Here is a 12,638-nt window from a genome sequence, read left to right as displayed (position 1 = left end):
TGCCCTAAATGAAAAAAAAATGAATTAGGGTACCATATTATCTGGCACAGAGACTGTTTCCATTTTCCTTTTATTAAATACAGGCACTTGGGGGAAGTGAGACACCTTTTTCCTATTTCAGGGAGTTGCATCTGTTCACTCTCCCCCTCCCAACTTTCAAAGAACCTAATCTTTCATCCAGTTAGAAATCAGATTACCTAATTTTGTAGCCTGGTTAATTGTTTTCTTTTAATTAATTGGTCTTATTTGATTAATTGTTTTAATGCATAAAAATCTGTCTCTCTCTGCATTCAAAGTCCAGTGCCAAAGCTGAGGAAGCCTAATCCTGATTCGTTATGCAGGTGGCATACATTGCTTAATAAATCAAACCTTTGTTTCCCTAGTCATTTCATCTTTTACCCTCCACAAAAGTCATATCCCATTTCCTTGTTCCCTTCCCTTTTCAGTGACTAGTGGAAAGGTGATTCCCTGATTAAAGGAGAAAAGCTGGACCTGGCCAGTGACCCTCACAGTCAAAGGTGGGAGCCAGAGGGGGGAAGTAGTTCTTCAGTCTCTATATCCAAACTTTTATCCTGACAGACATAGAAGACTGTGGTTAAAAAGGCTAGTGATCAACTGGATTTAGTCCAATTCTAACAGATGGCATTAAAGGAAATGGACCTAAGTTGTAGCTCAGGAAATTTCATGTTTAACTTTTGATCTCAAAGAGTCTTTAGAGATGATCTAACTCAGAATTTCTTAAAATTCATGACCTTGTTTTCACTAAATTTTTTTTTAAATTTTATTTGCTCTCTTTTTTTATTACTATTTTTTGTGGGGGGGTTCTGGTCTGGCTTTATGAGAAGTAAGGAGCTTAAGAACTGAGTGAAGCTACAATGGCAGAAGAAGTGAACTGGATGGAGAAGGTTTAAATGGGGCCAATTCTAAGGGGGGGGGAACGTAGGGGGTTCCTTCAATGCTAAGGCAGGGGAGGAGAGGAATAAGGGGAAAATAGGAGGGAGAAGAGGCAGGATGGGGTCTGGACTCAAAGGCAGGAGGGGGGAAGGCAGAAAGCTAACAGGAGGGGGCTTCCCCGAGAAGTACGAGCAGTCATCAGGGCCTGTTTGAGTTGCTCGTAGGTGACAAACATTTCTACGTTTCAGAAGTCCAAGGGGAGGAAGAAAGGCATGAATCCTTTGTAGAAGGTTTGGGGTCCCTCCTTCTGAAGCATAGTGAGGGTGCAGTGGCCAGCACTGGCATACTGGCCTGTGGTAGAATTCATGTGTCTCATCTTGACCACATCCACAGGGGAGGCAATGATGGTGATGCAGAAGCCAGCCCCAAAGGCTGATTGATGTGAAGTGGCATGGAAGGTAATCACTCATGAGTTGGGCCTTCAGGAGGGCATCTTTGTTGGGATCATAGGTCACTAGCTCAGCACAGTTGATAATAGCATCACGGGCAGCATTGGGTGAAGCTCCTTTCCATAAGCCCCAAAGGCCCTCTTCTCTGGCGATAGTCTTATAGGTATCCACTGTAGCCTGGTGTCTCTGGCTGCCACCTGCACGAGCCTGGGCCTGGAAATGTACCTTCACCACATCTGTGGGTTGGGCTACTCCTACTGCCAGTGCCCCTATGATGTAGCCTGCCAAGAGGCGGCTCCTAATGCCTGCATGCTCAGATCCCTTGACAGCCATAGAAGCCAATGGGAACAGAGGCAAAACTCACCTGGCCTTGCAATCCAGCCACCAGCCCATTGTACAGGCTGCTAGGGCCCTCAGTCTTGACCATGGTCAGAATGGTGCCCATGACATCCTGATACTGGGCAATGGTAGAAGAAGCTCAGATGGCCCCCTGGCTCTCTGTTTGAATCTGTAGCTGTTGTTAAATATTTTGGTAACTGTATTTCAATATAATTATAATTCTGTAATTCAATATATTTAAAAACATTATTCTGAGGAGTCATAGGCTTTACCAGACTGTCAAAGAAATCCAGAACAATTAAAAGGTTAAGGACCCTTACTCTCACCCAAGTTTCTCTGTTGTTCAATTTAGGACACTGAGACCCAGAAAAACGAGGTCAAAAATTCATACAAAGCAAGAGGCAAAACAAGGCTATGGACCCAGGTCTGGTTACCCCAAGACCAGGGCTTTTTCATGAAACCAGGCTAATTGTCTAAGTTGCTATGACCTCCTTTTCTGAATATAATCTACCATTGATGCTACCCACTAGGAGGGAAATCTTATGTTTCCCAAGAGCTTTCGTTTTGGATTTTCTTTGAGTGCCACTAATTGTTAAGGTTTTGATAATAGACATGCCCGAGACCCAACCAAAAAGGAACACTTTTCCTTGGCCATTATTCTTATTCCAAGTCCAGCCTCTGACCCCCAGCTCTGAGTTATGTCTCAGACTGCTCCTCTGAGGATAAGGGAATAATATTGCTCTCTAAACTCAGGGCTCACAAGGAAGAAAAAATATGGTATCTACAGTACATAATAGCATGTAATAGTACCCATATTTTGTCATTCCCAAAGATGAGCAAGGTCAAGTCAGACAGTAATTAGAATGAAGAGAGACTTGTATCTGGGTGGGTGGGAGAGATAAGGGGAGTAAGCATGGAAAAATGGAATAAGAAAGCATAAAAGCAAGAGAAGGGTAAGCAGAGGTTTTAACTTGTAACACTGTTATGTTAAAATATTTTCTCTCTCTATTTCCCCTTGCTTCTTAAAAATAAAGAATATCAAAGGTGATAAGCGTTTAAGCATTCAAGACAAAGATAAGAGCAGACTTCCTTTCCACAGGCCACCTCCCCCCCCTCCACCCCAGTCAGGCTGTTAGGGGAGAAGAAAGCCGATTTCTGCCTCTCTAGGGGAACAGACAGGCAGTCAGGTGGCAGAAGGCCTTCACTAGCCTCAGGTTTCCCACGGTTGCATTTTTTAGTCAAGAAGTTCACAGTAATGGAATTTTTTCTGCCAGAATTCCAGCTTCACAGTCCCCAGGAGTCAAGATGCTCAAAACCTTTTCTTAATTGACAAAAGAAGGATCTGGAATCTTCCCAAAGAATTAATGTGTACAACAATTGCATAGATGATGAGGAGGCATTTGCAATCCATTTTTAACTGAAGAAGCTATAGTGTGTGTGTGTGTGTGTGTATGTGTGTGTGTGTGTATAAGTGTATGTGAAAGCCCCAAGGATACATTATTTGATTAATAGCTAAATGCCAACCAGATGCTTGGTTATTGGTATCTTAGAACAGATATGTATAGAAGAGAGGTAAATAATCCAAATCTAGCTTGTGTATTTAGATCTTAAAAAAAAAAAACAACCACCCTTTCTGTCTCTTTCACCCTTGCTTTCAATGTGGATTATGAAATTGACTAAAATATCAAAAAAGCTTCCAACAAAAAAGCAGTTTTTAAAACATATCAGATGCTTCATGTAGAAATCTATAAACAGAGATAAATAAACATGTGGTGATCCTTGCGGGCTGCTTTTCTGGTATTTCTATCTGTGACTGATGCTGAAAAAAGATGCCTGTTGGATTTTGAGTAATGCTAGTGCTCCCTAGTGGTCAGTAATAATTGATGCAATTTGGTGAAGCCTTTGTTTCTAATGGGGTCTCTACCTAACATCCAAACCAAGACTTTTCATTATCTTATTATTTAATTTATGATTATTATCACTACAATTACTGATACCATTACTGTTGTTCATTATTTTCTGTCATGTCTGACTCTTCGTGTCTGATAAGGTTTTCATAGCAAGGGTACTGGAGTGGCTTGCCATTTCCTTCTCCGGCTTGTTTTACAAATGAGGAAACTGAGGTCAAAAAAGTGTCACATGACTTAGCCAAGATCACACAGCTAGTAAGTGTCTGAAGCCAAATTTGAACTCAAGAAGATGAGTCTTCCTGACTCCAGGCCTGGCACTCTATGCACTATGACACCACCCAGTAGTCGCCAATACTACTGCTGCTATACTCTAGCCAAAGAACAGGAAAGTATTATGGTACATGGTACATGGAAAAGAGTAGTGACTCTAGAGTCTGAGGTTTTGGGTTCAAATCCTACCTCTTGTGTTTACTGTCTATGTGATCTTGGCTAAGTCTTACTGGGCTTCAATTTCCTCATTTTTAATATGATGATGTTGAATTAGATAACCTTTGAGGTCCCCTTTAGCTCTAGAATTATTATCCTAAAAAATATAATTTTTAATCTTTCAGGGCTTTTAGAAAGGACCTAGTTTCTAATTCCACATCACAGTCGACCAAAATCCTAGCAATTTTCACCAAACCGATCATCATTTTAAACTATTCATTTTGACTCAATTTAACAAGCATTTACAATATGCCTACCATAAGCTATACTACTATTATTATAAAATAGTATATCATAGTATGTTCATATATTTTAAATATAAGTAACGTATTACAACAATATAATATTATAACAATAACACTGTGTGAAGTAATCACATAATTATGTGAGAAAAGGGTTCATTTTCAGAGTCATCTAGATAAAAGTGTTTTAAGAATCTTTTATACTCCTGAGTCTTTTATAAAGACTACTGGAAGAGGTAGAACCAAGATGGCAGAGGAAAAGCAGCAACTCTCCTGAACTCTCCCCGAGAACCTCCGAACACCTTTAAATAATAAATAAATAAATCAAATCCTGGAGCAGCAGAACCCACAAAAGGACAGGGTAAAATAATTTTCCAGGTCAAGACAACTAGGGAGGTTGTCAGGAGAGGTCTGTCACACTGGGGTGAAAGGAGCAGGGTCTAGCAGGGCCATGCCAGTGCAGGCCAGGCCCCAGCAAATCAGGTACAAACCTTGAGAGCTACTGAATCAGCAGCAGCAACGGTGGCTTGCAGAGCTCTCAGCCCACAGACAACAAGGGGGATGTCAAGAAGAGATTACAGGGTCGGCCAGGTAGCACAGCGAGTAAGAGCACCGGCTCCAGTGTTGAGAAGACTTGGAGATCGAATCTGGGCTCAGACACTTAGCACCCACCCAGAAACACCTAGCCGTGTAACCTTGAGCAAATTACTTAACCTCAATTGCTTAGGGGCATCCAGGTGGCTCAGCGAGTAAGAGCACCAGCTCCAGTGTCGGGATGACCTGGGGATCAAATCTGGGCTCAGATACTTAGCACCACACCCAGAAATAACTGGCTGTGTAACCTTGAGCAAGTTACTTAACCCCGATTGCTTTAAAAAAAAAAAAGAAAGAGATTACAGGGTCTCCTTGCTGACCCTGGGGGCAGGACTCTATTGCTTTGCCCACACTCAGATCTGGGTCACAATCCTAGGCAGCAGTCCCAGGATGAGAAGGAGCACTAGCACAGCAGAGCTTGTAGCCACAATGGAGCAGGGACTCTCATTACATTTCCCAGGTAGGAAAGAGTGTTTGTGGTCACTCACAGACCAGAGCATGGGCCAGGAGAGTAGTAACCATACTTCTTCTTAGATCATAACACCTTGAAAGAATTGAAAACCTACAGGTCCCTAGAAGTATCTCTAAAAGCTGCTGCATAAAACTCCTAAAGCTTGGAACAGTGAAGAGCCCCACTTTAACAAAGAGTTAAAAGTCAAGAAATTGACTGGAAAAAAGAAGCAAATAACAGAAAAAAATTCTGACCATAAAAAGTTACTATGGTGACAAGTATGTGATCAAAACACATACTCAGAAGAAGATAAAGTCAAAGCCCCAACACTCAAAGCCTCCAAGAAAAATATGAATTGGTCTCAGGCCACGGAAGAGTTCAAAAATAATTTTGAAAATCAGATAAGAGAGGCAGAAGAAAAATTGGGAAGATAAATGAGAGTTATGCAAGAAAATCATGAAAAGAAGAGTCAATAGCTTGGTAAAGGAGACACACAAAAAAATACTAAAGAAAATAACACCTTAAAAGTAGAATAGGGGCGGCGAGGTGGCACAGGCCCCAGAGTCAGGAGGACCTGGGATCGGTTCTGGCCTCAGATATTTAACACCCACACAAAATAACTGGCCGTGTAACCTTGGGCAAGTTACTTAAACCCAATTGCTTTAAAAACAAAACAAAACAAAACAAAACAAAAACAGAATAGGCCAAATGGTAAAAGAGGTACAAAAAGCCAGTGAGGAGAAGAGTGCCGTGAAAAGCAGAATTGATAAAATGGGAGCAGAAGCACAAAAAAATCACTGAAAAAAATCTTTAAAAACTAGAATTGGCCAATTTGAAAAGGAGGTACAAGAGCTCACTGAGGAAAATAATTCCTTAAAAATTAGAATTGAGCAAATGGAAACTAATGACTTTATGAGAATCAAGAAACAATAAAACAAAATCAAAAGAATGAAAAATAGAAGACAATGTGAAATATCTCACTGGAAAAATAACTGACCTGGAAAACGAATCCAGGGAGAGAATGTTTAAATTATTGGACTAACTGAAAGCCATGATAAAAAAAAAATCCTAGACATCATCTTTCCGGAAATTATCAAAGAAAACTGCCCTGATATTCTAGAACCATAAGGTAAAATAGAAATTGGAAGAATCCACCAATCACCTCCTGAAAGAGATCCCCAAAGGAAAATTTTCAGGAATTTTGTAGTCAAATTCCACAATTCCCAGGTGAAGAAGGGAATATTGCAAGTAGCCAGAAAGAACAATTCAAGTATTGAGGAGCCACAATCAGGATAACACAAGATTTAACAGCTTCTACATTAAAGGAATGGAGGCTTGGAATATGATATTTGTAAGGAGAAAGGAGCTAGGATTATATCCAAGAATCACCTACCCAGAAAAACAAAGTATAATCCTTCAGGGGAAAAAATTGGATACCCAATGAAATAGAGTCCTTTCAAGCATTCTTGATAAAAAGACCAGAGATGACTAGAAATTTTGACTTTCAAATACAAGACACAAAAGAAGCATAGAAAGATAAACAGGAAAGAAAAATCATAATATTATGACAAAACCATTTACATTTCTACATGGGAAGATAATACTTGTAACTCATATAAGAACTTTCTCATTATTAAGGCAGTTGGAATATATATATACATATATGTATATATAGATAAATAGAAGGCACAGTTGTGAGTTGAATATGAAGGGATGATATCTAAAAAAAATAAAATTAGAGGTTGAGAAAGGAATGTACTAGGAGAAAGAGAAAGAAGGAGGTAGAATGGGGTAAATTATATGACATGAAAGAGACACAAAAAATCTTTTACAATGGAGGGGAAGAGAGAGGAGGTAAGGGGGAATGAGCGAACCTCACACTCATCAGAATTGGCTCAATGAGGGAATAACATACACACTCAATTGAGTATAAAACTCTATCTTACCCTACAGGAAAGTAGGAGGGAAAGGGGATAAGAGAAGAGGGGAGTGATAAAATGGAAGACAGACTGGGGGACAGGGATAGTCAGAAACAAAACATTTTTGAGGAGGGAACATGGTGAAAGGGGAGAGAGATTAGAATTAATGAGTTAGGTGGAGCAGGATGGAGGAAAATACAGTTAACAATGCTAACTATGAAAAACAATTGAAATATTTCTCTGATAAAGGCCTCAATTCTCAAACATATGGAGAACTGAATCAAATTTATAAAAATAAGAGCCATTCCCCAATTGATAAATGATCAAAAGATAAGAACAGTTTTCAGATGAAGTAATCAAAGCTGTCTATAGCCATATGAAAAAATTATCTCGCTCAATATTGATTAGAGAAATGCAAATTAAAACAATTCTAAGGTACTACCTCATATCTATTAGATTGGCTAATAGGACAGAAAAGATAAATGACAAATGTTAGAGGGGATGTGGGAAAAATGAGACATTAATACACTGTTGGTGGATTTGTGAACTGATTCTACCATACTGTAGAGCAATTTGGAACTATGCCCAAAGGGCTATAAAACCATGCACAGCCTTCAACCTAGCAATACCACTACTAGGTCTGTATCCCAAAAGAGATGAAAACCAAAAAGGGAAAGGATCTATATGTACAAAAATATTTTCTGGTGGCAAAAAATTGAAAATTAAGGGGATGCCCATCAATTGGGGAATGGCTGAACAAATTATGGTATGTGATTATGATGGAATAATATTGTCCTATAAGAAATGATGAGCAGGAAGCTCTCAGAAAAACCTGGAAAGACTTACATGAGCTGATGCAAAGTGAAATGTACTGTGTACAAAGTTACAGCAATATTGTAAGATGATCAGCTGTGAATGATTTAGCTATTCTCAGCAATACAACGATCCACAACAACTCAGAAGGACTTATGATGAAACAAGCTATCCATCTCCAGAGAAAGAACTGATGGTGTCTGAATACAGATTGAAGCATACCTTTTTTTACTTTATTTTTCTTGAGGGTTTTTTTTGTTTATATTTTATTTCACAACATGACTAACATGGAAATGTTTTGCAAGACAACACATGTATAACCTATATTGAACTGCTTGCCTTCTTAATGGGGTGCAGATGCGGGGGAGGGAGAGAATTTGGAACTCAAAATTTTAAAAACAAATGTTAAAAATTATTTTTACATGGAATTGAGGGAAAATAAAATATTAAAATACATTCCTAAAAAAAGGAAAAAAAAAGTCTTCACTACTTGTCACTTACTATCTCTAGGTCTCTATTTCCTCCACCAGAAAATAAAAGGGTTTGCTTAGATGATCTCTGAGGTCTTTCCCAACTCTCATGCTGATGTTTGTTCCCTTCAGAAATAAATAATAATAATAAATAAATAAAAGTTAAAGTTGTCCTTCCTATGGTTATTAAGTAGAAGCCCTTTGCTCTTATTGGTCATCTCTTTACCTCTTGATGAGAAAGAAAAAAGTATTCCATCCCAAATAGTGGTACTTGATTTTCAAATCTCATCTGTACTATTGGTACTTTGGTCAGTAGGTTCTTTGGTCAGTCTTAGACTCTTAGAGGCCTCAGTTTCCTCATCCATAAAATAAGATTGATGGACTAGATGACCTCTGAGGTCCCTTTTCTAAATCTATGATCACATTATTCACTATTGATAAAAATTCATTTTAGAAATGATAATTAACCTCTTTATGGCTGACCTTTAACAAGATGAACACAAAGAAAATATTCCATTGCTGTACCAAGTGGTTTATTAGCCAATGCATCGTTATACTTGTATAACTGCATAGCATCCAAATACTGCATACTCAACACATAACAAAATGAACAGGCAAGAGATGGAATTGGTCTCCCTTGAATTTGAATAAAATGTCAAAAGAACGAGGTACTACCGGAGTTACCAGGGAAAGGGAGGAATTTCTGGTTAATCTTTCCAGACATACAGCTGCCAAAGTAAAACATTGGAAATGGCTACAGACACACATGTTCACTTTTGAAGGAAATGATTTTTAAAACCAAATACGCTGTGGGGAAGGAATTGAGAGGAGGGAGAAAGAAAGGGGGAGGATGGTGCAATCTGTGCTGGCTGAAACCACCTTGAGCACTGGGTTCACTTCTGACTCATATCAAACAAAGTCACTAAAATACTCTATTACACATTCTCAGAGTCCTTATCCCAAAGCACCCATATATGTGCTCTTCGCAAGGGAATTTCTAAACTTTTGTGTTCATTCTTTATATCAGTTATGTCATAGTAGGCAGTGGGGTGGAGCGCTTTATCCATTCTAAGCATTTTATTCTAAACTTGATTGCATGGCTTAAAGATATCTGTTAACTACTGATGAGCAGATTTATAATGAAGGATTAAATGAGAGATGTTATGAGATGGTGGAAAAAACACTGGCTAAAAAAATATGTGGGTTCACATCCTGCCTTTTATGCTTATATCCTATGTGGCCTTGGGCAAATCATTTAAATTCCATAGGTCTCAGTTTCCTCACCTGAAAAATGATGGGGTTAAACTAGATAACCTCTGACGTCCCTACTATACCCTTTAAAATACATAGGTTAATATATTTTACTAAGGGGCAGGTAGGTGGCACAATAGATAGAGTGCTAGGCGTAGAGTCAGGAAGACCCGAGTTCAAATTCAGCCTCAGATACTTATTATGGGTGTGATACCAGATAAGCCACTTAACCCTGTTTGCCTCAATTTCCTCATCTGTAAAATGAGCTGGAGAAGGAAATGACAAAGTACTCTAGCTTTTTTTGCTAAGAAAACTTCAAATGGAGTCACAAAGAGTTGGAAACAACTATAACAATCAGTTTACTAAAATATCCTTAAATTCAGAAAACAGTTCGTTAGGAATTCCATTCCCTTTAAAATAAGGGGGTTGAGGTACCTGCTTGCTCTGACCCACAATGTTTCCAGCTGTAATCTTCTGGATTGACTTTTCAAGGATGTTGGTTATTTCTCTTAAAAGGTTTGCCTGTGTTGACTGCAATCTTGCAATGACTGAGTCAGTTGTCCTTGATTGTGGACATAAAATTTGTATGCATTGCTTCTGGAAGAAATCCTCTTCATCTTCATTCTGCAATTCATGCTGGAAATTCTCCCACCTGAAAACTCTTCAACATGACATGGTCATGTACCCTGAAGAGGAAGGCATGTGTGAGATACACCAGGAAAAACAGAAGTACTTCTGTGATTGGAATAATTCTCCTGTGTATGACCTGTTCTAAATCAGAGGATCACAGATATCACACACATTGGCTCATTGCTGTTGCTGCTCTGAGATACAGGGAAGAAATAGCGGCACATGTGTCACACTTGGATGGCCACCTAAAACAACTGCAGAAATTCCAAAAATTTGCAGAGAAAGAGAAACCTCTGTCATGGGTTGTTGAATGCAGTGACTACAGAGATGTGTCCAGAAAAACATTTGACCAAAAAGTTCAGAAAGTACTTAAATACTTGAAGGGGAAGGAGAAGAAATCGAAAATGGAGGAACTTATTCTAGAGAAAATAAAGGAGAAATTCAGTGAGCTTTATCAGAAGCTCAAGAAGACAGAGGCTACCCAGGAACATAAAATCCTAGAGCAAAAGAAGGAGTGGGAGGCCAAGATAGCCAGTGAAATAAGATTCTTAACAGACAACATCACTGAGCTGAAGGAAAACAGTCAGAAACCAAACCTGGAAATGTTACAGGATGTGGCAGAACCATTGAACAGGACTTTGAGAGAGTACGCTTTGGAACCTTTCATTCCAAGAGTGGATGTTTCTTATCTCATTGTGGTAGCTGACTTTTAAAAATTCTATCACAGATTTAAACTGTTAGAGAACTGCAATTACTATGACTTGGCTGATGATAAAGGAAGAACTATCACGTTTAGAACGGATTCCTCAGGAAACACATCAACTCATTACACAACAGGCCTTGTTAAAGCTGAGGACACTGATGGACCACAAATGCTAGGTTTATGGTCCCAGGAAAAAATTGTTGACAGAGAAGGATGTGTAAGATCCATCACCACTATGGGAGATTTCAGTATGTGCAAATCGACATGCATCTAAGGTTGGGGCATTTTTGTATGCATGGTTTTGAATCTGTTTTATTTAATAAACCTCACTTCTTGGGAAAAAAAAATAAAATAAAATAAGGGGGTTGAACTACATAATTTCTGAGGTCTCTACTATCTCTAGATATATGATTCTATGAAAACAAATAACCTTTAAAATGTATAGATTGGCATATTTTACTAATACATACTTAAATGCAGCAAACAACATGTGTTTGTTAGAGTAAGAATTGACCTTGAAATTCCATTCTCTTGAAAAAGAGTTTGACATTCAATAACTCAACACTGAACTATTGAATTCAATAAATTCAATTGAACAAACATTTGATTAAATAAAAGGACAGGCTACAGTAAACTTGAAAGTTGGTTCCTAATTAGAATGAAATGGAATAGTGTAGCTAAATCCAAACTCCTTTCTTTAGTTAATTCATATGCATTCACTGGTTATAAAGAATTATTTATCACTGGCCCTGGAGCCAAGAGCACATGGGTTCAAATCCAGCCTCAGATAATAGCTGTGTGATACTGGGCAATTCACACAACCCCAACTGCCTCCCAATAAAACCCCCAAAACAATTATTTATGGTATTTTCCATTTCAAGAAAATCAGGTGAATAGAGCATAGCATCTTGGCATCTCCAGGTTAAGACTTTTCTACTGGAAATATCAAGGTCCAGAAAAATATAGTATAATCAACATTTATTTAGTACCTACTGAGTACAGAACACTAAGGAAGAGGTGGGGGAAAGGGGAAATTTGATAAGATATCATCTTTGTCATCACTGAGTTCATAGTAGAATAAGACAGCAACACAAAAAAATCTAAATATGTATTATAGGAGTGTACTACAGAGTTGAGAGGTAACGTGATATAATGGATAGTCAGTCTTAGCTTCAGGAAAATTTGGGTTCAAATCCTGCCTCTTACACATATTAGCAACAGTCACCATAAGCAAATCATTTGACAGCATCTAGAACACTATCAGTGTCCTGTACACTCTTCTGGCCCAATAAGATCCCAAGGAGTTTCTGATCTGCATAAGCAAAGGGAGTTTCCACAATGGGAATTCCCTATACTGATAAAAATCACAGGTCTCCCAAAATTAAGATTTACAAAATCAGGAAGAGCATTACCAAATAAAGAAATCTACAAATTCTAAGGATAGGTCCTGAGATGTTCACTTCTCAGTGTTGGAGCTGGGCTTTAGA

The 12,638-nt window shown here is 38.6% G+C and overlaps 1 pseudogene; it reads right to left on the bottom strand.

The window, feature by feature from the left end:
- Positions 1-1,024: 1,024 nt before the first annotated feature.
- LOC138151547 (dicarboxylate carrier UCP2 pseudogene) lies at positions 1,025-2,296 on the bottom strand (annotated as a pseudogene).
- Between the last annotated feature and the right edge of the window lie 10,342 nt (positions 2,297-12,638).

Source organism: Petaurus breviceps, unplaced genomic scaffold (genome assembly GCF_028583685.1).
Source record: "Petaurus breviceps papuanus isolate PSGF00001 unplaced genomic scaffold, PetGlider_PUasm1.0 90903, whole genome shotgun sequence".
Classification (NCBI taxonomy): Eukaryota; Metazoa; Chordata; class Mammalia; order Diprotodontia; family Petauridae; genus Petaurus; species Petaurus breviceps.
Note: the sequence above shows the minus strand (reverse complement) of the source record. Positions and strands in the feature narration are given on the sequence as shown.